General features: G+C 43.2%; 1 protein-coding gene across 1 annotated transcript in view; it reads right to left on the bottom strand.

Annotated features, from left to right (window-relative positions):
* LOC144481847 (sonic hedgehog protein-like) overlaps positions 1–23,389 on the bottom strand; it is a 60,539-nt gene that overhangs the window by 3,004 nt on the left and 34,146 nt on the right. The gene's annotated exons all lie outside the window — the stretch shown is intronic.

Genomic DNA, 23,389 nt, shown 5'->3' with positions numbered 1-23,389 from the left:
CTGTACCCCATACCGAGTCGATCAGGGAACATTTCCTTCTAAATAGAGCACGATTTATTCACTTCTTTGAAACTGTTAGAGCACATACCTCCTCTAAAGCAGTTTCAGTGACAATCTCAGCACTACTTAAAAAATAAAAGGTTTTAAAATAAACACCACTGCACAGAAAGTAAAAAGTGTGATAAATATATCAGTTTATTTTGATAGGGTCACTATGGCTGTCATACAGAAATCACAACATTAAGATTGCACAATTTCAACTAGTTAATAGTGGGGGCTGATGGACTTTTGGGGTCCTGGGCCAAACTTACTGGCAAGTCATTTTTGTGAATGTCTGGAAGCTAAAAAATTAATGTGAAAATAATTGTCCTTTAATCAAATTAAGAAACACTGCAAAAACAGTCAAATTTACAAACTGCACAGCCCATTAAAGTACAGGTTGGTGTTCGGCACAGGCTGAGCGTGGTTAACCGGGGTCGTTGGATTCATTATATGAATGAGATTGAGGTGTGTCTTCAAGCTTGTGTTGAATACTTGCATTGAGTATGTGCTTGTTCTAATAATTGACCAGTGTGGATCCTATTTTTGTTTCTAGGGCATTGGGACTGTGTTCCCAACAATCACCTCTAGTCAAATTTAAAATTATTAAAAGATCATAATTTCATTACCATCCTCTTGATACCCTGACCTGCTGTAAACAGTTCAGGCTGTTACATGTTAAATTAAATCATTCACCAGTGAGGTTAAAATGCTCCAGTAAAATGTCTGTTTGTTCATTCGATTATTATTGCCCTCTCTGCTCTTCCCTACCATGGGCATGACGTTCGGTCAGGTTTCTGACATGGCCAGTGTATTCCTGGCTTGATAAAAGGTGTGCGGGCAATACCTGATAACTATTGCTTTGATTATGCCTCCCACACTGCAAAAGCACTCATTGTCTATCCAGGATAAGTAGGCAAGATTGGAAACTCACATCATATGGAGAGCTCTGGGGAGGAAAGCCATGTGATGTCATTTTGCAGTATGATGTGCGATAGGTCCAGTGTGTGCAGTGCACCAGTACATTGACCCATTGTTTATATTCAACGATCCTGACACTTACAGGCATGGAGCTGGGGCATGGGCAGCATAGTGGTCAGGAAAGCCAGAAAAAACTGTCTTCACCAAGGTCCTGTTGAATTTAATGGCAAAGTATGATCACTGTTTTTGGATTCCATTTTCCAGCCAGTGGTTGGTGCTCCTACTCCTCTTCGCCACAAGCAGTGCTGTAAAGGCAATTACCTATTCCATCCAGCAGTCCTTACTGCCCTTCAACAGGTTTTCCAACACCTGGAAACCCACTTGGACAGCATTAAAGGACATAAGAGAGCTAAAATCAGAGGCACATAGATTCATTGATATTTAAGCGAGGGATCCACCTCCAGCCCACCTCAGTTAAAACCAGAAGTGGATTTGTTGGGCTTGGAATTTTTTACATTTTACTTTCCTACCTTCACCAGCCCCACACGGGTTTTGGGTTAAAATAGTCCTAGTCTATCCAATGACTCATTGATCCATGCAGACCAGGAGATCCCAGGCATGATTCACAGCACAGTTAGCTGATCTCAGCCAAGGCAGCAGTGGGGGTGATTCAATTTGCCTCAGCCAGGGTTCCGGCTTCCAGTTGCAATCCAGTGATTCTGCTTGAAATGTGAGTGTATAGATAGCAGGTGAGGACAGGACTGGTTCAGCCTTGGTGCCTTCCATAGTCGAATGGGCTTTCGCATGATGATTCTATGATAGTGTAGTAGTCAAACTACTTTATTGTTTTCATTGGAGCGTCGGAGGATGAGGGGGGACCTGATAGAAGTTTACAAAATTATAACAGGCTTGGATAGAGTGGATAGTCAGTGTCTTTTTCCCAGGGTCGAAGAGTCAATTACTCAGGGGCATAGGTTGAGAGCGAGAGGGGGAAAGTTTAAAAGTGATGTAAGGGGCAAGTTTTTCACACAGAGGGTGGTGAATACCTGAAACGCGCTGCCGGAGGAGGTGGTGGAAGCAGATTCTATAACAATGTTCAAGAGGCATCTGGATAGATATGTGAATAGGGAGGGAATAGAGGGATATGGACCACGTAGAGGCAAGAAAATATTAGATTAGAGAGGCATGGTGGGCCGAAGGACCTGTTCCTGTGCTGTACTGTTCTTTGTTGTTCTTTAGTGACTAAGGTGGGACTGTAAGACAATACCCTGCCAAGGTTCTAATCTAGCGACTTAAGTGGGATGTTAAGCAATTTAGGTGGGATGTTATAGGACCATACTTCACCAAAGAGTCCAAGAATCACTGGATTGCAAGAGTCCCTTTCTAAAAGGTTGGGGGGTGGGAGGGGGGACTTTTTAAAGACATATATTCGTTCAACAGTACTTGCCATCACAATTATGTAAAAAATAAATGACATATTTGTAAATGACACGGCATGAGTGTGCATGTTTAAATGCTAATTCCCAAATGAAAACCACACCAACCCAAATAATAAATTGTCATCACAAGACAGTAAAGCGCCAGTTAAGTGAACATATTAAAACATGGCAAGAATAAAAAGTTTTTAAAAAATAAAACCCTCAATATCACTATGACTTAAAAAGAGAGCTTCAAATATTTGCCTTGAAATAATGACCAGAATCTTAACCAGTGATTTAAGGCACCAATAAAAATAACTATTGCTCACCCTGAAAAGGGGTCAACCATTTATGACATTTCTCAGATTAACATGTATAAAGGATTGTTACTTAATACACCAAGTTTTATGACTAGATAGTGACAGAACTATTTAAAACATTCCAATGGTGTGTGGAGCAACCAGTGGCTCAGTAGGTGGATGAACTGCCCAGTGTGGTACTGAGTTATACAGACCAAGTTCATTCCAGCTTTGATGTAGCTACGGCACAATTGGTTCCCATTGTAAGTCAAAACATTGCAAGTCGGAATCAATTTTCTCATAGGAACAATGCTATAAATGGGTTATTAGTTCCTGAACCAAGGCTGGAAATCAGTCATGGGGCACCCGACGGTGTTAACTGCTCTCAACTCTTGCCCTGTCAAGTCGCTGAGGTGACTGTTGATGTCAGCATGCCTTAGCGCAAGTTCCTTGGTTAGTGTGGGGGTTATAATGAAGCCATTGATCACTATCAGTTGCCCATTTAACCCAGAACTTCTGCAAGTTTGAGCACTTATTAAGTACAACATAATTGTATAAGATTGCCAAGGTTGTGCCAAAAATAATTAACAGTGTAAAACACTTGTTTCCAACCTAATCAGGATGGTTCAGCCTGTCCAGTCATACAGATGGGCAACGCAGAACATCAATGCACACGTATGAACGTGCTGGCATGGTGTCATAAAGTCAAAACCAATATTGTAAAGTCAAAATGGGGAGTCAATTTTTAAACGTTTTAAGTGCCGTTCATTGTAACTCAAACATCGTAAAGTCAAGGACTGCCTGTATTGAACTTATGGATACCAGCTGGAACACAATTGCCGCCAGTAACTCTGGTCTACTGAGAAGGAGAAAAACAACAATCCAGTTACTCCTGCTGGAAGAACTTGATTTGGGCCTGTCTGCAATGCTGGGCACGGCTGAATCGCTGACCTGTACCAACTGATTGAACTTACACTTGTGGGAAATAGCCACTTTTGGAAGGAACCAGAACCCGCCGTAGTCTCTTATTATTTCCTTCGCAAATTCTTTGTTCCTGTAAGCATTCCTTTATAACATAGGCCCTTAAACAAGTCTTAAACAACTTCACTTCCTATCAAATGAAGTACAATCATAAGTCAAAATTGGGTGGCCAGATACAAAACTTTAAAAGCTTCATGTGAAAAACAACTGACAGAAATGTTCACCCTCTAACTCATAATATATTATTTATAATAAAATATAAACAATGCCTGGAAGCCTGTAATACAATCACAGGTTTTCGACAACTATATAAACTGCTTAGGGTTCAGGATGTCAGCTTTATAACCTTCTCAGCTGTTATTTATGGTCTAAATAACATCTACCATCTTTCGCAAATAAATAATACTGTTTAAGATCAGGCCTGATGTGTTCCCAAAATGGTTCCTTCGCACAAATCTGTCCTTATCGCCAATCTTCAAGTTGCCCAACCCAAGAGCTTCGTAAGAACTTCGGTCCCTATATATTATCTTCAAAGCTGGCTTTTGAATTAGCGCCAGTTCACTGGATGACCCAGATGTTAGACTAAAACGCAAAACCTGGCAAGCACATGCCACAAAAGGTCTGATCAGCCTTCTGTAAAAGAACAACAATAAATCATCTAAACCAAGTGTGGTTCTTTTAAGATACTCAAAATAATACACAATCTCTTCCAACCCTTTCCACAGATGCATGATCTACGAGGACATCCCATTTCAGGTCACTGATGCTGTAATGTCAAACATTAATAGCAGGGCTTATTGTATTCAGTCAGCACCTACTGCATTGAAAACAAAATGACACTGCCAATAATCAATTGTAGATTCTTTTTTGGAAAAGGAGTGAAGCCCTCATGTATTAACTAGCAGTGCAATTTGATATGACATTGCCAGTGACACAAAACAGAATATGCCCACCCCATGAACACATATAGGGAAGCAATTTTAACGCTATAATCTTATTTTAGTTAGCTCTCCAGTTTTGTGCTATTGTTTGACCTTCACTGACATCAGAGCCTTACAACCACTGCCGGGTATTGATTGCTGAGTATAGAAATTTCTTGTAATCAACAAAAAGGCAAGAACTTGGTCAATCTGAACCAATGACACCACAAATCCCTTTAATTCCTTCATGAACATCATGTTCAGTTGTTCGCATATTTTTTACCACAGGAACCTGCAGAGAACAAAAAGGAAGTTTCTGATTGACATCCAGTAAGGCTCATCACTGACAGAAAGATCCACAGCTCCCATTTGCAATAGTGGCGATTTGTCAGTTTTCCTTTGCTGGTGGTAGTCACCCTATTTGTTTTCCTTTCAATTCCTTGACTTTCTCAATTTCTTGCCTTTCTCTCCCTTCCTCCTCTGAAGACCCAAACCTTTGCTGGTGAGGAACAAGTTTCAAGTGCCTGCATCCCCTTCAATACCGCATCCATGCCTTCCTTCACATAAGACCATAAGACCATAAGACATAGGAGCGGAAGTAAGGCCATTCGGCCCATCGAGTCCACTCCACCATTCAATCATGGTTGATTTCAACTCCATTTACCCGCTCTCTCCCCATAGCCCTTAATTCCTCGAGAAATCAAGAATTTATCAATTTCTGTCTTGAAGACGCTCAACGTCTCGGCCTCCACAGCCCTCTGTGGCAATGAATTCCACAGACCCACCACTCTCTGGCTGAAGAAATTTCTCCTCATCTCTGTTCTAAAGTGACTCCCTTTTATTCTAAGGCTGTGCCCCCGCGTCCTAGTCTCCCCTGTTAATGGAAACAACTTCCCTACGTCCATCCTATCTAAGCCGTTCATTATCTTGTAAGTTTCTATCAGATCTCCCCTCAACCTCCTAAACTCCAATGAATATAATCCCACGATCCTCAGACGTTCATCGTATGTCAGGCCTACCATTCCTGGGATCATCCGTGTGAATCTCCGCTGGACCCGCTCCAGTGCCAGTATGTCCTTCCTGAGGTGTGGGGCCCAAAATTGCTCACAGTACTCCAAATGGGGCCTAACCAGTGCTTTATAAAGCCTCAGAAGTACATCCCTGCTTTTGTATTCCAAGCCTCTTGAGATAAATGACAACATTACATTTGCTTTCTTAATTACGGACTCAACCTGCAAGTTTACCTTTAGAGAATCCTGGACTAGGACTCCCAAGTCCCTTTGCACTTTAGCATTATGAATTTTGTCACCGTTTAGAAAATAGTCCATGCCTCTATTCTTTTTTCCAAAGTGTACGACCTCGCACTTGCCCACGTTGAATTTCATCAGCCACTTCTTGGACCACTCTCCTAAACTGTCTAAATCTTTCTGCAGCCTCCCCACCTCCTCAATACTACCTGCCCCTCCACCTATCTTTGTATCATCGGCAAACTTGGCCAGAATGCTCCCAGTCCCGTCATCTAGATCGTTAATATATAAAGAGAACAGCTGTGGCCCCAACACTGAACCCTGCGGGACACCACTTGTCACCGGTTGCCATTCTGAGAAAGAACCTTTTATCCCAACTCTCTGCCTTCTGTCTGACAGCCAATCGTCAATCCATGTTAGTACCTTGCCTCGAATACCATGGGCCCTTATTTTACTCAGCAGTCTCCCGTGAGGCACCTTGTCAAAGGCCTTTTGGAAGTCAAGATAGATAACATCCATTGGCTCTCCTTGGTCTAACCTATTTGTTATCTCTTCAAAGAACTCCAACAGGTTTGTCAGGCACGACCTCCCCTTACTAAATCCATGCTGACTTGTCTTAATCCGACCCTGCACTTCCAAGAATTTAGAAATCTCATCCTTAACGATGGATTCTAGAATTTTGCCAACAACTGAGGTTAGGCTAATTGGCCTATAATTTTCCATCTTTTTTCTTGTTCCCTTCTTGAACAGTGGGGTTACAACAGCGATTTTCCAATCCTCTGGGACTTTCCCTGACTCCAGTGACTTTTGAAAGATCATAACTAACGCCTCCACTATTTCTTCAGCTATCTCCTTTAGAACTCTAGGATGTAGCCCATCTGGGCCCGGAGATTTATCAATTTTCAGACCTTTTAGTTTCTCTAGCACTTTCTCCTTTGTGATGGCAACCATATTCAACTCTGCCCCCTGACTTTCCTGAATTGTTGGGATATTACTCATGTCTTCTACTGTGAAGACTGACGCAAAGTACTTATTAAGTTCCTCAGCTATTTCCTTGTCTCCCATCACTAGATTACCAGCGTCATTTTGGAGCGGCCCAATGTCTACTTTTGCCTCCCGTTTGTTTTTAATGTATTTAAAGAAACTTTTACTATCATTCCTAATGTTACTGGCTAGCCTACCTTCATATTTGATCCTCTCCTTCCTTATTTCTCTCTTTGTTATCCTCTGTTTGTTTTTATAGCCTTCCCAATCTTCTGACATGAGAGCTTAAAGTATCAGCAGGCTATGGTGGATAGTGCAAACAAGCGAATCTGTCCTCACCTCATAGATATGCACACACACTTGCCAGATGGTCCCTGGATACTACTCTGGCAACCCAGAGTAAATATGGTTCTCCTTAGACTCAGAGCCCCAAGCGTCTCCATCACCACTATAGCCAAGATCACCTATCCAAGGATAAGTCAGGAATTAAAGCTAGGACCAGCTTGATCTGCACTACTCAGTATTAGTTGACTAGATATACTTACCCATTGAGCCCACAGAGCAATTGCAATATTCTTGATGGGGGATCATCATCATTTGTTGCCTACTAAAGAAATGAACTGTGGACCAGATATGCAACTCTTCAAGCGCTGCACAGATATGTAGCTGGACCCCTGCCTTCTTGATGGTGCAGTATCAGGGGACACCTTTGTGATCTTTATACATGCAGTTTTAAAAATGGGAAATAAGGATAAATAGCAATCATCTTGCTTCAATTACCATAATATAGTTACAATAATTATTAGAAACAAATTTTAAAAATTCTTTCACGGGATATTGGTGTCGCTGGCATGGCCAGGATTTGTTGTCCATCCCTAATTGCCCTCAAGAAGGCTGTGGTGAGCCGCCTTCTTGAATTGCTGTAGTCCATCTGGTGCAGGTACATCTAGTTGTTGGGAAGAGTTCCAGGATTTTGATCCAGCGACAGTGAAGGAACATGATATAGGTCCAAGTCAGAGTGGTGTGTGGCTTGGAAGAGAACTTGCACGTGATTGTGTTATTATGCATCTGCTGTCCTTGTCCTTCTAGGTGGTAAAGGTCATGGGTTTGGAAGATGCTGTCAAAGGAGCCTTGGTGAGTTGCTGCAGTGCATCTTGTAGGTGGTACACACTGCTGCCACTGTGCGTCAGTGGTGGAGGGAGTGAATGTTTAAGTTGGTGGATGGGGTGCCAATAAGTGGGCTGCTTTGCCCTGTATAGCGTCAAGCTTTGAGTGCTGTTAAGAACTGTTGCCTCATCCAGGCAAGTGGAGAGAATTCCATCACTCTCCTGACTTGTGTCATGTAAATGGTGAACAGGCTTTGCGGAGTCGGGGTGGGGGAGGAGGGGAGGGGGCATTCACATCACACTCCCACTGCAGCGAGGTCAGAGTATTTGGTGGCCAACTAATCTCTGTTCCCTGCAGCGGGGTCAGAAAATCCCACCAGTGTGAACAGTGGTAAGATTCTGGCCAGGAGGCGAGTTACTAGCCTTAGAATTTCCAGGCTCTGACCTGCTCTTGTAACCACATTATTTATATGGCTGATGCAGTTCACTTCTGGTGATGTTGACAGGATGTTGACAGTGGGGCATTCGGCAATGGTAATATTATTGAATGTCAAAGGAAGATGGTTAAGTTCTCTCTTGTTGATAATGGTTATTGTGGGCACTTGTGTGGTGTGACTGTTACTTGCCACTTATCAGCCCAAGCCTGAATGTTGTCCAGATCTTGCTGCATTCTTGGCACGGACTGCTTCAGTATCTGAGGAGCTGCAAATGGTACTGTACATTCTTTGTGCTAGGTATGACTCCAGACAGTCAAGAGTTTTCCCCATGATTCCCATTGAGTTGATGTCACCCTCAATCAAATGCTGCCTTGATGTCAAGGACACTCGCTCTCACCTCACCTCTGGAGTTCAGGTCTTTTGTCCATGTTTGGCTGCAATGAGGTCAAGAGCTAAATGGTCCTGGTGGAACCCAAACTGAGCATCTGTGAGCAGGTTATTGCTGTCTAAGTACACTTGGTAGCACTGTTGATGACCCCTTCCATCACTTTGCTGATAATTGAGAGTAGGCTGATAGGGAGGTAATTTTCCAAATTGGATGTGTGTTTTTTGTGAACAGAACATACCGAGGCAATTTTCCACATCAGGTAGATGCTGTTTTGTAGCTGTACTGGAACAGCTTGGCTAGGGTTGGAATCATACCTAGCATAAAGGAAGATGGTTATGGTTGTTGGAGGCCAATCACCCCAGGATATCACTGCACAAATACCTCAGGGCCTAGGCCCAACCATCTTTAGTTGCTTCATCAATGACCTTCCTTCCATCATAAGGTCAAAAGAAGGACATTGACTGATGATTGCCCAATGTTAAGCACCATTTGTAACTCCTCAGATACTGAAGCAATCCACGCCCATATGCAGCAAGACCTAGGCAATATTCAGGCTTGGGCTGATAAGTGGCAAGTAACATCCACTCGACACTGTTGGCTGAAGGTGGTTGCAAATACTTCAGTTTGTCTTTTGCACTGATGTGCTGGGTCTCCCTTCATTCAGGATGGGAATATTTGTGGAGTCTCTTCCTTCTGTTAGTTGTTCAATTGTCAACCATCATGCAAAATAGCACAACACTAACTTAGTTTGTATTAACATTGCACTTTGGAAAATTACCTCCAGATTGTAAAAAGAAATTCAGTTCCATTCACAGTGACTGTGTGAAAGTTTCATACTTTCACTTTATGTTTCAAGTAGACATTCAGAAATACTGTTACAGCTTTTGTCATTCCAAATATGGGCTGTGTGGGGAGCGTTATGCTGACTCGTATAACATTAGAACTGGGTACTGGTGCGAACAAGGTGATGTCAGTGGCAGGACAAATTTGAGGTAGTGAATCCCGTGAGTGGGTTGAAGTATGACTTTTCTCAGAGCGCATATATCAAAGTTGTTTTTAAAAATTTCACCAGCACAAGGTCTGCGACACAATGACTGAGGATTCAATCCAATATCAAGGGTTAACTAATTTTGATGAACTGCTTGCAGTTTGCTGACACGGTGGCACCTACACGCAACAGGTCAATGGGATTGAGGCCCATGTTTGTCTATACTTGCATTGCAAATAACTGATAACACCAGGGGTTGAGCAGCTTACCCCATTCACTTCCCCAAAAGGAAGTCAGGTGGTGGGGTGGCGGTAGTGGAAATGAGAAGTTATCCTAAACCTAAACTATTTACAGGGAAACATCAGGAAGACTTGGAAACAGGCTGCATGATCATCCTGTCAGCGGTGGCATAGTTTAAATGAGAGAGGGCATCAGCAAAAAGTGCAATAAAAAATATTTACTGAATGAATAAAAAATTGTTCACGATTCATTTTCATAGCTCATAACGTCATTTAAACTCTCCAATTAGATTACAGCCTTGTAATCGCTCCCTGTAGTCTGTTATTATATTACAGCACTTGTCTGAAAAGAAGATTAGTGTTCAGACAAAATGGAACCGGAACATCTGGCAAAGATTGAATATTAAACACTTGTGCTTTTTGCAAAGACCGATGTGGGCAAAACACAGGCACCAAAGCAGGAGTTTAAAGAGTGGAGTTGCAGTAGCCAATTAAAGATGTGGTCAGACAAGCAGGCCTTTGAAGGTGTGGAGAGTACCAGCAAGGTGGAGGAGCTTAGGAAACGAAAGAATGCCACACTGTTTTAACTAATATCTGCAAACTGAGCACAAATCAGAGTCGAGCCTCCAGCCTTCCTGGTTTGTACAAAACTAGAGTGGTACACTTACCCACTGAACCATCAAGGAAACAGCAGATACATCAAAAGTGGGTAGCACCCAAGACAAGCCATGACATGAAGAATGAAGTATGGGATGAGGCGTGAGCCAACAAACAGCAGGGGACAGGGGGTGTTCAGTCTAATCAGACACGGATCAACTACTGTTTCTGATATTCACCCTCTCTAGCCTACATTTTGTTGCTTGATAATGTTCCTTTCATTTTGTCACTTTTATATCATTTTTCAAATTTCATGCAGTCTTGGCAAGAGATCAAGCTGGTATACACCAGAGAGCGATGGTAGGTTCCTCCAATGCCTTAGTGTAAGCAGTAAGTGTGCCAAGGTTCTGATCTTCAATCTTTACTGATCTCAGTTTCAGGTGGGGGGGGGGGGGGGGGGGGGCGGGGGTGGTCAGGGGGAAGTGGTGGGGGGAAAATGATCAACATTTCTGCTTCCAAATGCAATCCAGCTGGATGCGAGGTGAAGAGGGGTTCGGCTGTGATGCTGCTGATGCTTGAATAGTTTGCCAACACTCACACATGAATAATGACTGCTTGGGTTAGGCAGTGAAGGGTTTAATGTAAACATTTTCAGGAGGGAAAAAAATTGGCAGCGAAAATAAGAAAAAAAGGCTGCACTGCACATTCACAATCCTGAAGCTGAGAGAGGTGTAAAAACCACTCAGTACTGTACAAAGCTTGTGCAATTTAGCATGTCTGAGTGAACCAGTCATGTCTCTACAATCTGAGCAGTTTAATAACCCCAGTGGACTCCAGCAGGAGGCTAATTAAACATTGACAGTATTTATCTGCTGACTGCTGGCCAAAGCCTCGGGAAGGTAATAAGATTCAAAGCACTGAAACCTTCAGCAACCTTTGCAATGAATCCGATTTTATTCCCGTAGGATCTTGCACCTGTCCTAACAACCAACGTACTCTACAATAAAATAGTCTCTGGGATACAGGGATGAATTAAATCTGCTCAAAGCAAACAGAGGGGAAATATACACAGGTACCTACAGATGACAGAAATATTTCTCAAGTTTTTTAAAGCAATTTTGAGAAGCAACTGGATTTTACATCTGAAAGCACAGAATCAGTTTTCAAATTATTTTGGGGCTCAGCAACATACTAAATTAAAAAACCTGTACTGCTGCAAGGATCCAGCTGCATTGGTGGAAGGTAGTGCTTGCCATTTATTTTATATCGATAGATGCGTGCGTTAAAACAAATCACCAAGTGCCCCACTGAACCAGAGCTGGCACATTACCTCCTGAGCCTCTCACGGTGACCCCTTCACCCGAACGACCTCTTGGGTTTCCTGCTAATTGCAGTTCAATTATGGCCCTCCCACCAACACCGTGACTGTAAATTCAGATTTGTATACCATCTTTCACATTCTCAAGAGGTCCTGAAGTGCTTCACAACCAATGAACTGTTTTTGAGCCACAACATTCCAACTCAGGGGAGAGTCCTTCCACTGAACTGAGCTGACACTTAATGCAAGCCAAGAAAATTATGTACTTCCTGAGGCTAAACTAGGTGAAATTTTAGTACCTATGTGAAAGCCTTTGCAGCAAGCTTTTGCAGACCATTTGACAATGGGCAACCGCATCACAGCCAACTAGGATCCTTTCCTCACCCAATGTTCAGACTCAAGCTATCTAGTGCCTTCTGGAAAGTGAATCTATTGTAGAAAAATACCTCTCATCCTGCCAAGGGGCACATGACACTTGTAACACCCTGCCATTGTTCCAGCGGAGATCAGGGGCTAGGTTTCCACTATCAGGGGTGGAAAACAGGAGTCAGAGCTCTTTCTAGATCCCAAACCTGGCCCCCAGGGAAAAAAAGTCACTCTTTGGGATGTGTCCCCTTAATTGGTATGGAGAGAGGTTTCCTGTCCAATTAAGAGTGGCAGACAGGCTCTAAAGCTGGGGGAGGAACCGCATACTGCAGTAGGTGGTAAGCAACAGAGGGCAAACACTTCAAAATGGGGGTGCCCTTTCACCAACTTCTTTAAAAGTTGAAACAAACAGATGCAGCAGCCAGATTGCCACAATGGGGGATTGATTGAGAGAGAAATCCCTAAATAGGGCAACCTTTGGCTTCACCCACATCCAGGCTGGGTGGCAGGGTGACTTTAGGCATGCCAGCACTGACCGCCTGGCCTGCTACTGAGTGCCTACCTCCAGGCAATTAAACTGCCTTCCCTCAGTTCGGGAAACTGGAGGCCAACTGAAAATCCAAGTCAGCCTCCTTCAAGTGTACTTAACAAGGCTCCTTAATGAACCTAATTGGCTACCTTCCATGTAGGGCAGATAGTCCTACCAGCCCTGAACCTGCCTTCGCCAAAAATGTCTGGCACCGAGAAAGTGGCATGCCATCCAGCACTGATATCTTTGGGCCTTGTCCACCTCTACTTCCACCCTCGGCAGAAGCTGAAAATTCAGACCCAGGAATAAATACGAGAACTTTTTACACTGGAAAGCGCAGTACGACAGCAAGCAGTGCTTGTATCCATAAAGCAGCTGTTTTAACCTTCCAAAAATGCACAAAAAGATCAAATTGAAAGGTACACATAAAAGCCAAAGAAATCTGTGTTTAAAGCCTTAATATCTCGCCATCTCAGGGGAAAAATAATCATGAAAGTCCCCTTTCCAGGTGAAAAGGATTGTGGTTTTCTATCGAGTTTAAAGGTAACAAAATTAGATTCAGTGAGGCTCCAGGGTAGAAATTCCTGTGTGCTTTGACTGATTAATAATGTTAAAAGTAGCACAGAAATTCAACTGAACACAGGAACCAGTTCGTTAAAAATAGCACAGAGGACTTTCTACCTATAGACTTCCAAAACTGTGCTGCAGAGCCTTTGAATAGTGGAGGGAGGCAGATATATTGCATAGGTCTAAGATACACAATATACCTTCAGCAACTACAATTGCACAGTTGGGGAAGATTTGATAACGGGGCTGCTTCTAACAAGTGTGGCAATGTAGGATTATCAGCATCCATTTTAGGCCATGCTATTACAAACACAAAGTGCTGCAGATGCTGAAAATCTGAAATAAAAATAAACAGAAAAGGCTGGGAATGCTCAGCAGGCCTGGCAGCATCTGTGGTGAGTGAGAAATGAAATGACCAGACTGGAATTTTCCAGTTGTTATGTGGGATCCGCGCTGAGGCTCAAACATGGCCAAGGGATGGAGGCAGCTTCCTGACACCAGACTGAGTTCCAGCACTCCATGCAGCTGCGAAACTACCCACCCTCCCCCGGCCCTCCAACAACACCCACCATAATCAAAGGGTAGAATTTTACAGCCCAGTCACAGTGGCGCCTTGGCATCAAGTCTTTCAAAAGCCTTTGGCAGGAACGGAAAATTCTGCTGGCAGGAGGGGCTGTAAAGTTTTGCCCAGAATGTCACTGGCTATCCAATCCAGGACAACCCCTTCACAATGATGGCCTGGCGGTCGTGGTCTCTGATTTATAAAAGGCTTGTAAAAAGATCTTTAGAGGGCACGTCCATTAATCAAGGTGCCCCCTCTTTTTCCTACCTACATCAGCAACTCCCACTTCTTGACATGGGGCTGTTAACCTCTCAGTGCTGGAGGACCTCCTACTGGCCTGCCAGTCATGGGAGCCCATCCTCCTTCCTTCTTTGGATGAGGCTCTCCCGAGGCAGCACTTCATTCACTGCCGCCTCGAAAATCATCCTCTGGGTCCCAATGCTGGCACGTTTGCATTCCCTATCTACATTTCCACTTGAAGGTGGGATTCAGACCCACAAAAATCCAGCTCACTGTTTCTGGTCAAATTAGGACATCGCCCTGAAAACATGGCAGGGGTTTTACTCGACTTTTGGAGACAAGCTAGGCAGCGGAAGGTTGTGTCTTTCCAAGATCATAAGGTACCTCAAAAAGTGGGAACAGCAGCTCAGCCATCCGTCGAAATAGAGTCATAGAGGTTTACAGCATGGAAACAGGCCCTTCGGCCCAACTTGTCCATGCCGCACTTTTTTTAAAACCCCTAAGCTAATCCCAATTGCTCGCATTTGGCCCATATCCCTCTATATCCATTGTATCCATGTAACTATCTAAATGCATTTTAAAAGACAAAATTGTACCCGCCTCTACTACTACCTCTGGCAGCTTGTTCCAGACACTCACCACCCTGTGTGTGAAAGAATTGCCCCTCTGGACACTTTTGTATCTCTCCCCTCTCACCTTAAACCTATGCTCTGTAGTTTTAGACTCCCCTACCTTAAAGATATTTTATAGACCTCTATAAGATCAGCCCGAAACCTCCTATGCTCCAGAGAAAAAAGTCCCAGTCAATCCAGCCGCTCCTTATAACTCAATCCATCAAGTCCTGGTAGCATCCTAGTAAATCTTTTCTGCATTTTTTCTAGTTTAATAATATCCTTTCTATAATACGGTGACCAGAATTGCACACAGTATTCCAAGTGTGGCCTTACCAATGTCTTGTACAACTTCAACAAGACGTCCCAACTCCTGTATCAATGTTCTGACTGATGAAACCAAGCATGCCGAATGCCTTCTTCACCACTCTGTCCACCTGTGACTCCACTTTCAAGGAGGGGTACAGATCAGCTCGATAGTCAATATCTTTTCCCAGAGGTAGGGAAGTCTAAACTACAGAGCATAGGTTTAAGGTGAGAGGGGAGAGATACAAAAGTGTCCAGAGGGGCAATTATTTCACACAGAGGGTGGTGAGTGTCTGGAACAAGCTGCCAGAGGTAGTAGTAGAGGCGGGTACAATTTTGTCTTTTAAAAAGCATTTAGATAGTTACATGGATATTGAGGGGTATGGGCCAAATGCGGGCAATTGGGATTAGCTTAGGGGTTTAAAAAAAAGGGCGTCATGGACAAGTTGGGCCGAAGGGCCTGTTTCCATGCTGTAAACCTAGATCTCTTTGTTCTGTAACTCTCCCCAACGCCCTACCATTAACTGAGCAAGTCCTGCCCTGGTTCAATCTACCAAAATGCATCACCTCGCATTTGTCTAAATTAAACTCCATCTGCCATTCGTCAGGCCACTGGCCCAATTGATCAAGATCCCGTTGCAATTGGAGATAACTTTCTTCACTGTCTACTATGCCACCAATCTTGGTGTCATCTGCAAACTTACTACTTATACCTCCTATATTCTCATCAAAATCATTAATATAAATTACAATTAACAGTGGGCCCAGCACTGATCCCCGAGGCACACCGCTGGTCACAGGCCTCCAGTTTTAAAAACAACTCTCTACAACCACCCTGACAGAAGCCAATTTTGTATCCATTTAGATACCTCACCCTGGATCCCGTGAGATTTAACCTTATGCAACAACCTACCATGCGGTACTTTGTCAAAGGCCTTGCTAAAGTCCATGTAGACAACATCAACTGCACTGCCCTCATCTACCTTCTTGGTTACCCCTTCAAAAAACTGAAATGTGACCAGTTAATCCAGTTAACTAGTCTTGCTTTTTTTCTTTATCCTTTCATGGGATGTGAGCATTGTTGACAAGGCCAGCATTTCTTGTCCATCCCTAATTGCCCTTGAACTGAGTGGCTTGCTAGACCATTTCAGAGGGCAGTTGAGAGTCAACCACATTGTTGTAGGTCTGGAGTCACATGCAGACCAGACAAGGATGGCAAATTTTCTTCTCTAAAGGACATTAGTGAACCAGATGTGTTTTTATGGCAATCAATGATGGTCACCATTACCGAGACTAGTTTTCAATTCCAATTTCTATTCATTGAATTTAAATTCCATCGGCTACCATAGTGGGAGTGAACCAGTGTCCCCAGATCATTACCCTGGGCCTCTGGATTACTGGTCCACTGACATTACCACTATGCCACCATCTCCCTAATAATTAATGGTCATTTTATGCCCCTGTTGGCATTTTACTGGTGGCAGAACAGCCCCCAGCCACATGGGGAGACCACCAGGTCAATCACAGTTGTTTCTCAGCAACTTCCAGAATTGGGTTGGGGGGGACACTGTACCACTGCTGGAGAGTTGATCTCTCCAATCACTAGGACCTGCCTGACCCCAACATATTCAAAATAACTTCTCACTGGCCCTACTTCTCTGCAATCTCAATGGTGGCCACCTCTATCAGTGATGCTGCAGGGTGGAGGGAGGGGAACAGTTTAATTGGATGACAGTTCCAGTGGTGACCACTTATTTGGCATCCAACAGAACATACACTTTGTGGTCCTGTCGTTCGCCTGTGTGGTCTCAGGATCAAACATTTGGTTCCAGCAGCAAGACCCATGGCTTGTTGGTTAAATTCTGGCCGTTAACTGTTTTCTTTCCACAGATGCTGCCAGACCTGCTGAATATTTCCAGAATTTTCTGGGTTTTTAAAATTTTAGTCTATGCTATGTTGAGATCTACTTATTCCATTAAAAACCCTTGACCCAAAAATGACCTGTTTTGAAGAACAGAGAGTGTGACTGCTCCTAGGCCTGTTTGCATGCTGACAGAAGCAGCGAAAGTAAACGGCAACCTTTCAGTTTTAATTTTGAGGTAGACTGATTGTTATTGCAATGTTTTGGTTCCTCCTCGGTTGCTACTGCTTCCGAAATTAGGAAGGGAAGAGGGATGGAATTGGAATTGGCAACCTACACCATCCCTTGCTTGCTTTTCCCTTGGAGGTGAGTGAATGAAATGTCAATTTTCCCCTCAGGAAGGACACTTCACTAAAATATCCTCTTCGAGACAGGATGTGGTTGTGAGAAGTCTCGCTGAGTGACCGGTCTACGAACTGACAATCACCATGCTATGACGAGCAGATTGGGTGTCTGCCAGAATCAGAGCTTGAACAAAAGCACACAGACATGTCAAATAGGTCTTTAACTAGTTGCAGCATTATCGCTATAGGATCTATTATCAGCATCTCTCCCTTCTTCAATGCCTCCAACACTATTTGTTGGGTAGGACGATATGTTAATTGTAAACTCAGGACTTCTTCCCCGTGGGTAAGAAACACTCCCCATATTGGTGCCCAAAAGGTCCCATTAAAACTTCATAAGTACATGCATTTGCAAATTATAATGGACAGTTTTGATCTTACAAAAATGACTCAATGTCGCAGGTGGAATATAGGAAAAAGAAAATTTGCACATTTTCATTTACAAACACAAACCACAGGACTTACCTTCAAAAATCAAATCTCAAACCCATTAGGAAGGATTTTTCAAGTTGCTGCCTGTGCATGAAACAAATCAGCCGGCGATGATTATAGAAAGTGTCGAATTGATTTCAATGGAAACTAAAAATCAGGCAGTTTTTTATAATTGATGGCTGATCCACAATGCTCATCCAAGGGTGACCAGTTGAAAATCCATCCCTTTATAAATTTCATATCCCTTGCTCCATTATACTTTTCAAAGGTTAACAAGTGCTTTATTCAGACGCACAGGAGAGGATGATCTTGTGTGATCTTATTACTGCACTCAAAAATGATTAAAGGACATCAATTGCTGCTTTCGCTGTCAGTGTACCACGTGCCAAGAGGTATTCAGGAGCAGCCAAGGTGACCTTCCCTCTGATTTTCCCTCCCTGCAGTGCAACACACAGCCTCCAGTTGTTGCTTATCCCAATTTCAAAGCAAAGGTCAGGGACTCAACATGTGGGGAATTGCATGTTTGAAGCAGTACATGCTACTCCATCACATCATACACCTGTATCCTTTTGAAAAGAGATCAAACATAGAGAATTATGATAAATGTTAATAACATTTTGGTTTTCCCCAAGTGTAAAAAAATACCATAATGCACAATTAACACTGCTATCATTAGAGAAAATTGTCTGAAATGACTGAGTCCAGCACAAGAGAGATAATGAACACTCATTACTGAGCCCCTTTGATAAGGACTTTATGTATTCATACTAATTCAAAACTCTAATAATAGTGCGCTCAGTAATTCCTCCAAGCCAATTTCACAGTATTATACTAGTGCACAATATTGAAACAGTACAGATTCCAAACATAGAATTTTCTGGAACCATTTTAAACTTCCATTTTACGGTGCTGTGAAGAGTGTTCATTGCCATAACCTAGTTAGCATTGTCAGTTCCATTTTTGAACCATTATATTTTAGTCAGAAAGAAGACAGAATGCCTTGCGCTTGAAGTCAGCGAATTTTGACAGACCCCCCCTGGGGACCATCAGGTTCAGGAAAATAGGGACATGCACATCAGTCAGGGATTTAAAATGTGACACCTTCACCCAGAAGGCAATATGGAGAGTATATTAATTATGCTAATAGGATAACATTAAATAATTATGTTAATTAGATACATCTTGAATCTAAATTAGGTCAATTTGAGAGGAGACACTCTACAAGTAAAAAAAGATCAACTTTCTCAAACTTGGAGAGTAATGCGAGTAAGTTAATAGCTCATGACAATTTAAATTTTGTGTATAGATTGAGTTGATTCCAAGCATCGTAAGTGCCCATTGCATAGTAGCACTGGTTGTTAGGGTTATTTAGGAATAAATATAGATACAGCAGTGGACATTACAGCATCCAAAGATGTGCGGGTTAGGTTGATTGGCCAGGTTAAAAATTGCTTAGAGTCCTGAGATGCGTAGGTTAGAGGGATTAGCGGGTAAATATGTGGGGGTAGGGCCTGGGTGGGATTGTGGTCGGTGCAGACTCGATGGGCCGAATGGCCTCCTTCTGCACTGTAGGGTTTCTATGATTTCTATGATAGTGAACATTTCATTAATGATATAGGGTAGAGCTACCTGATACCTCAGTGAATAGATGCACCACGTGACTAAGAAGTCTCACCCTCCACTCCTCTATTACTACATTTAAAACAACCAAAGCCTCACTGACCAAGATCACATCAGAGAAAAGGCCACATGGGTAAGATACCACAGGACCACTAACACCTGTGGCATTCTACCTCAAGATGATTCATCATCTTCAGAACAGAAAAATCAGCAGAGGCAGAATAGGTAATGGAACGTGATGTATTGTATAAACAGAAAACATGCTGGGACTAAGTGATTTTCGATAAATCACTTGTAACACAGCCAAAAGAATTCATTTTCGCCTGTGGTGTTGGGAGCCAGTGCCTCTCTTGGTTTATTTTCTGGACCAGTCCACATGCATCTTCTCTTGCAATGTAGCCCAAAAGTAAAATTTCGCACTCCATTTAGAGAAAAGAAAATGGTAGTAGGCAGGCACAACAACGACCCATGAAACAAATTCTCAGTTGAACTTCCCTCCACCTCACCCGTAGTAATTGTCTGTGGATGGATTCAAAAATCTAGCTATATTAATGAATTAATGAGCAATGTTGATTTCAAAGCTAGGTTGATGGTGAACAAAAATTACTCAAATGGGTTTAACGTCTCAAATTTCACAGTCTTCCTGATATTTTGCCCACAAGAAGCTACTGCAAGTTTTGAACCCTGAAGTATGTTTTATAATATGTCCACAGTAAATGTAGCATTTATACCATTTTAGTTTTGTGTGGCTTGACAGGAAGTCAAATTTATTTACCACAGCAATTTCCAGTTAATCAAGGTGGGGGAGGGGGTGGGTGGACAGTTGGTGTCACTGGATAGTGATCTGAACAACTAACTCTGATCCAATTTCCCCTCCCTAACCCAATCGTTTGAAACTATTTGCATCACCCCCAAGATTAGGTAGCTCAAACAAGACTAGCAGCAGGAATTTCCCTCCAGGGGGTGGGAAACAGGAGGTTGGGACTATTCCCGGAGAGGGAAACAGTCACTCTCTGTGATTTTCACAGGCACCCCTTTAATTGGCCTGCAGACAGCCTCAACATCCAATTAAAAGATAGTGGGCAGGCTCTCAAATCAGAGGCCTTCCAGCTTAGAATCTCTACGTGCAGAAGGAGGCCATTTTGCCCATGAAGTCTGCACCGACTCTCCGAAAAAGCATCTTACTGAGGCCCTATCGCTGTAACCCTGCCCATTTACCACAGCTAATCCACCTAACCTACACATCGTTGGACACTAAAGGGGCAATTCAGCATGGCAAATCCACCTAACCTGCACATCTTTGGACTGTGGGAGGAAACCGGAGCATGCAGAGGATGCACTAGCCCCGGGTCTGCGGCCTGGAGGCACCTCCAAGCAGCTAACTTGGCCCCTGTTGCCTGCAGGCCGACTGGAAAATCCCAGCTGGCCTCAATAGGCGCTTAAAAAAATAACAAAAATTACTCAAATGGGTTTAACGTCTCAAATTTCACAGTCTTCCTGATATTTTGCCCACAAGAAGCTACTGCCCTGTCAGCAACCTGCTGTGTGCAGATGGGTAACCCTGCTAACACCCCCCACCCCCATCCCACCTCTGAACAAAATTCCATTTTGAGCTCCCACCTGCCTCAGTTCCCAGGCCCGGTGGGAGCTTAAAACCCTGGCGCAGGAATCAAATTTGGGATTTCTGGTCTGTGTGGCTCAGTTTCACACTGATTTTACCGACTGAGCCATCAGACGACTTTAGAAGTTATCTCTCATTTACATTCAGTTGTAATGTGTAGTTAAATAGGTCAAGATAGAAATATTACAAATGGTTCTTTATAAAGCACTGGATTAAAAAGGCTGCCCCAAAAATAACATTCCTGGCAAATTAGTTACCCATTTATCAAGATCTAAGTGCATCAGATATGCAAGTGGATTGCAATGTTAACCGCCGACCATTCCTGCTGGCTGAATCTTAACAGAAACACCTGGCTTGTTTTGAACGCAGCATTCCATCTTAATCACATTCTAGATCACTAACAATTTAAAACTGAATTATCAGTAAATTCAGGAGTGACAGTCTTACTGTGGGAACTGCTTTTTCTTTTAAAGGTGCTTCAGCGAATATTTAGCTCACCCCTTCCCTCAAAAGGTTTAGTGACCCTAACAGATCAGGTGGTTTCCATTCATGATCTCTGATATGTGCCCAAGATACCTGATCTCAATTGGGATATACACAGACATAAATGTAGACACATATACTAGAAATCACCGAGGGTGGCAGAAGCAGACATCAATAATTTCAAAGGAAATTGAATGGGCACTTGAAGGAAGTAAACTTGCAGGGCTAAGGCGATAAAGAGTGGGAGAATGGGACTGAATGGATTGTTCCGCAGAGAGCTGGCAATAGACTTGATGAGCCAAATGGCCTCCTTCTGTGCTGTAAATGACTCTACAACAATTGGCATCTCTGGATTGGGAACGATGACAGTCGAGGTCAGAAACAACCAAGGCCTGTACTCCCTATTGCTATCCAACAACCGTGCTGGGAATTAGTGAGTGTAGATATTGGGTGAAGACACGATTGTCTTGGTTGTGATGGCACCAACAATTGAATAGCCTACTCACTTGGACAACTGAACCAGGCAGGTCCAGGGCACTGTTGATGATTGGCCAGCTAACCAGGCTCACTTGGAGAGTGCAAGACCTGATAATGGAGTTTGTCTTCCCATTTAACCTTAGATAATCCTGCAAGTGAATGCCCTAGTTGGTAGAGTGGTCCTACCTGGACAAGCAGCAGGAAGCTGCCAGTACTTTGTACTGGTGAGTTGAAGAGTTTTAGCTGTTCAACCCCAGCAGTTGCTCAGTGTTCTCCCTCCCAAGCCTTGACTTTGCCAACCAGATCTAGGCTGTGTAGTGTAGAATGCACTCTATATTGCAAAAACAAACAGGTGCAAATATTTCAGAAGTTTACTTTGGAGGCTCAAACTTGAAAACAGGCTGCAACATATGCCAGAAACCTAACTGATCCAAAAACCCAGTGATAGTTTCATGGATAAAGCACAACTCACTGGAGAACCGGGTCACACAAACCACAAGGTTACAGGTTTGTGTCACGTGTTAAATTAGTTGGGACATTATATCTGGGCTACACTCATTGAATAATCTGCGAATACTTACTATCCCTAGTCTGCATGAAGAAATAGCTACTTGGGTATGGGACTGAAAGAACTGCTGGCTCCCTTGTAGCCACAGCCCATCATGAGTCTTAACTCTCAATAAGGATGGAGAGAAACAGTGTCCCTGAAAGAATGTCTCATTGTGGTGTCCAATGTATTATGCTGCTGAGGGGTAACATGAAAGTTAATGCCTGTCAAAAAGTATTTTGCCTGTGCTATACTGTTAGCGGAGGCAGAGAACAGTGTGAGGTGGTTCCCAAAAGAGGGAGGGTCAGCAGAATTCTCATGCACTTCCTGAAGTGCGAGGAGTATTAGCATATAGATGGAAAAAAAGGTTGTCCACTCCCCTCTCAGTCACAATACTTCCTATTCCTCATAACGTCATTAGGGACACACAATAGCTCCAACCTGCCCTGGTTCTCAGTCCTGGGTGGGCCGTATGCAGTCTCCAACAGCAGCTGCCTTATCAGCTGGATTCAAACCAACACATTATTTAAATGCTTTTTAAAATCTCAAATCTCTGATCAGTTTGCAGTCTGTCCAGATGCAACTCTACTGATTTTTGCAATACCTCGGTACTTGCCTAAAAAGGTTAAGTCAGTTGCTTAACTGGGTCGAACACCAGCATTCACTGCTTTTAATGCTTGCATATGTCTAATGAAAACAGCAACAGATCTGCCAAAGAAAGCATCCAGGAATTGTCTTGCTATACAGAAGGGAAAGTTACAAATGTTCCTCCTTGTACATTTTCCTGAATTGGTGTGTAAATCCTCTCCTTCTCCCACCAACAAATATCTGGGAGGTTCTTATTTCAGTAAGGGAAGCACTAGCTGTGGGAACAAGAGGAC

This window comes from Mustelus asterias, chromosome X (genome assembly GCF_964213995.1).
Source record: "Mustelus asterias chromosome X, sMusAst1.hap1.1, whole genome shotgun sequence".
Lineage (NCBI taxonomy): Eukaryota > Metazoa > Chordata > Chondrichthyes > Carcharhiniformes > Triakidae > Mustelus > Mustelus asterias.
Note: the sequence above shows the minus strand (reverse complement) of the source record. Positions and strands in the feature narration are given on the sequence as shown.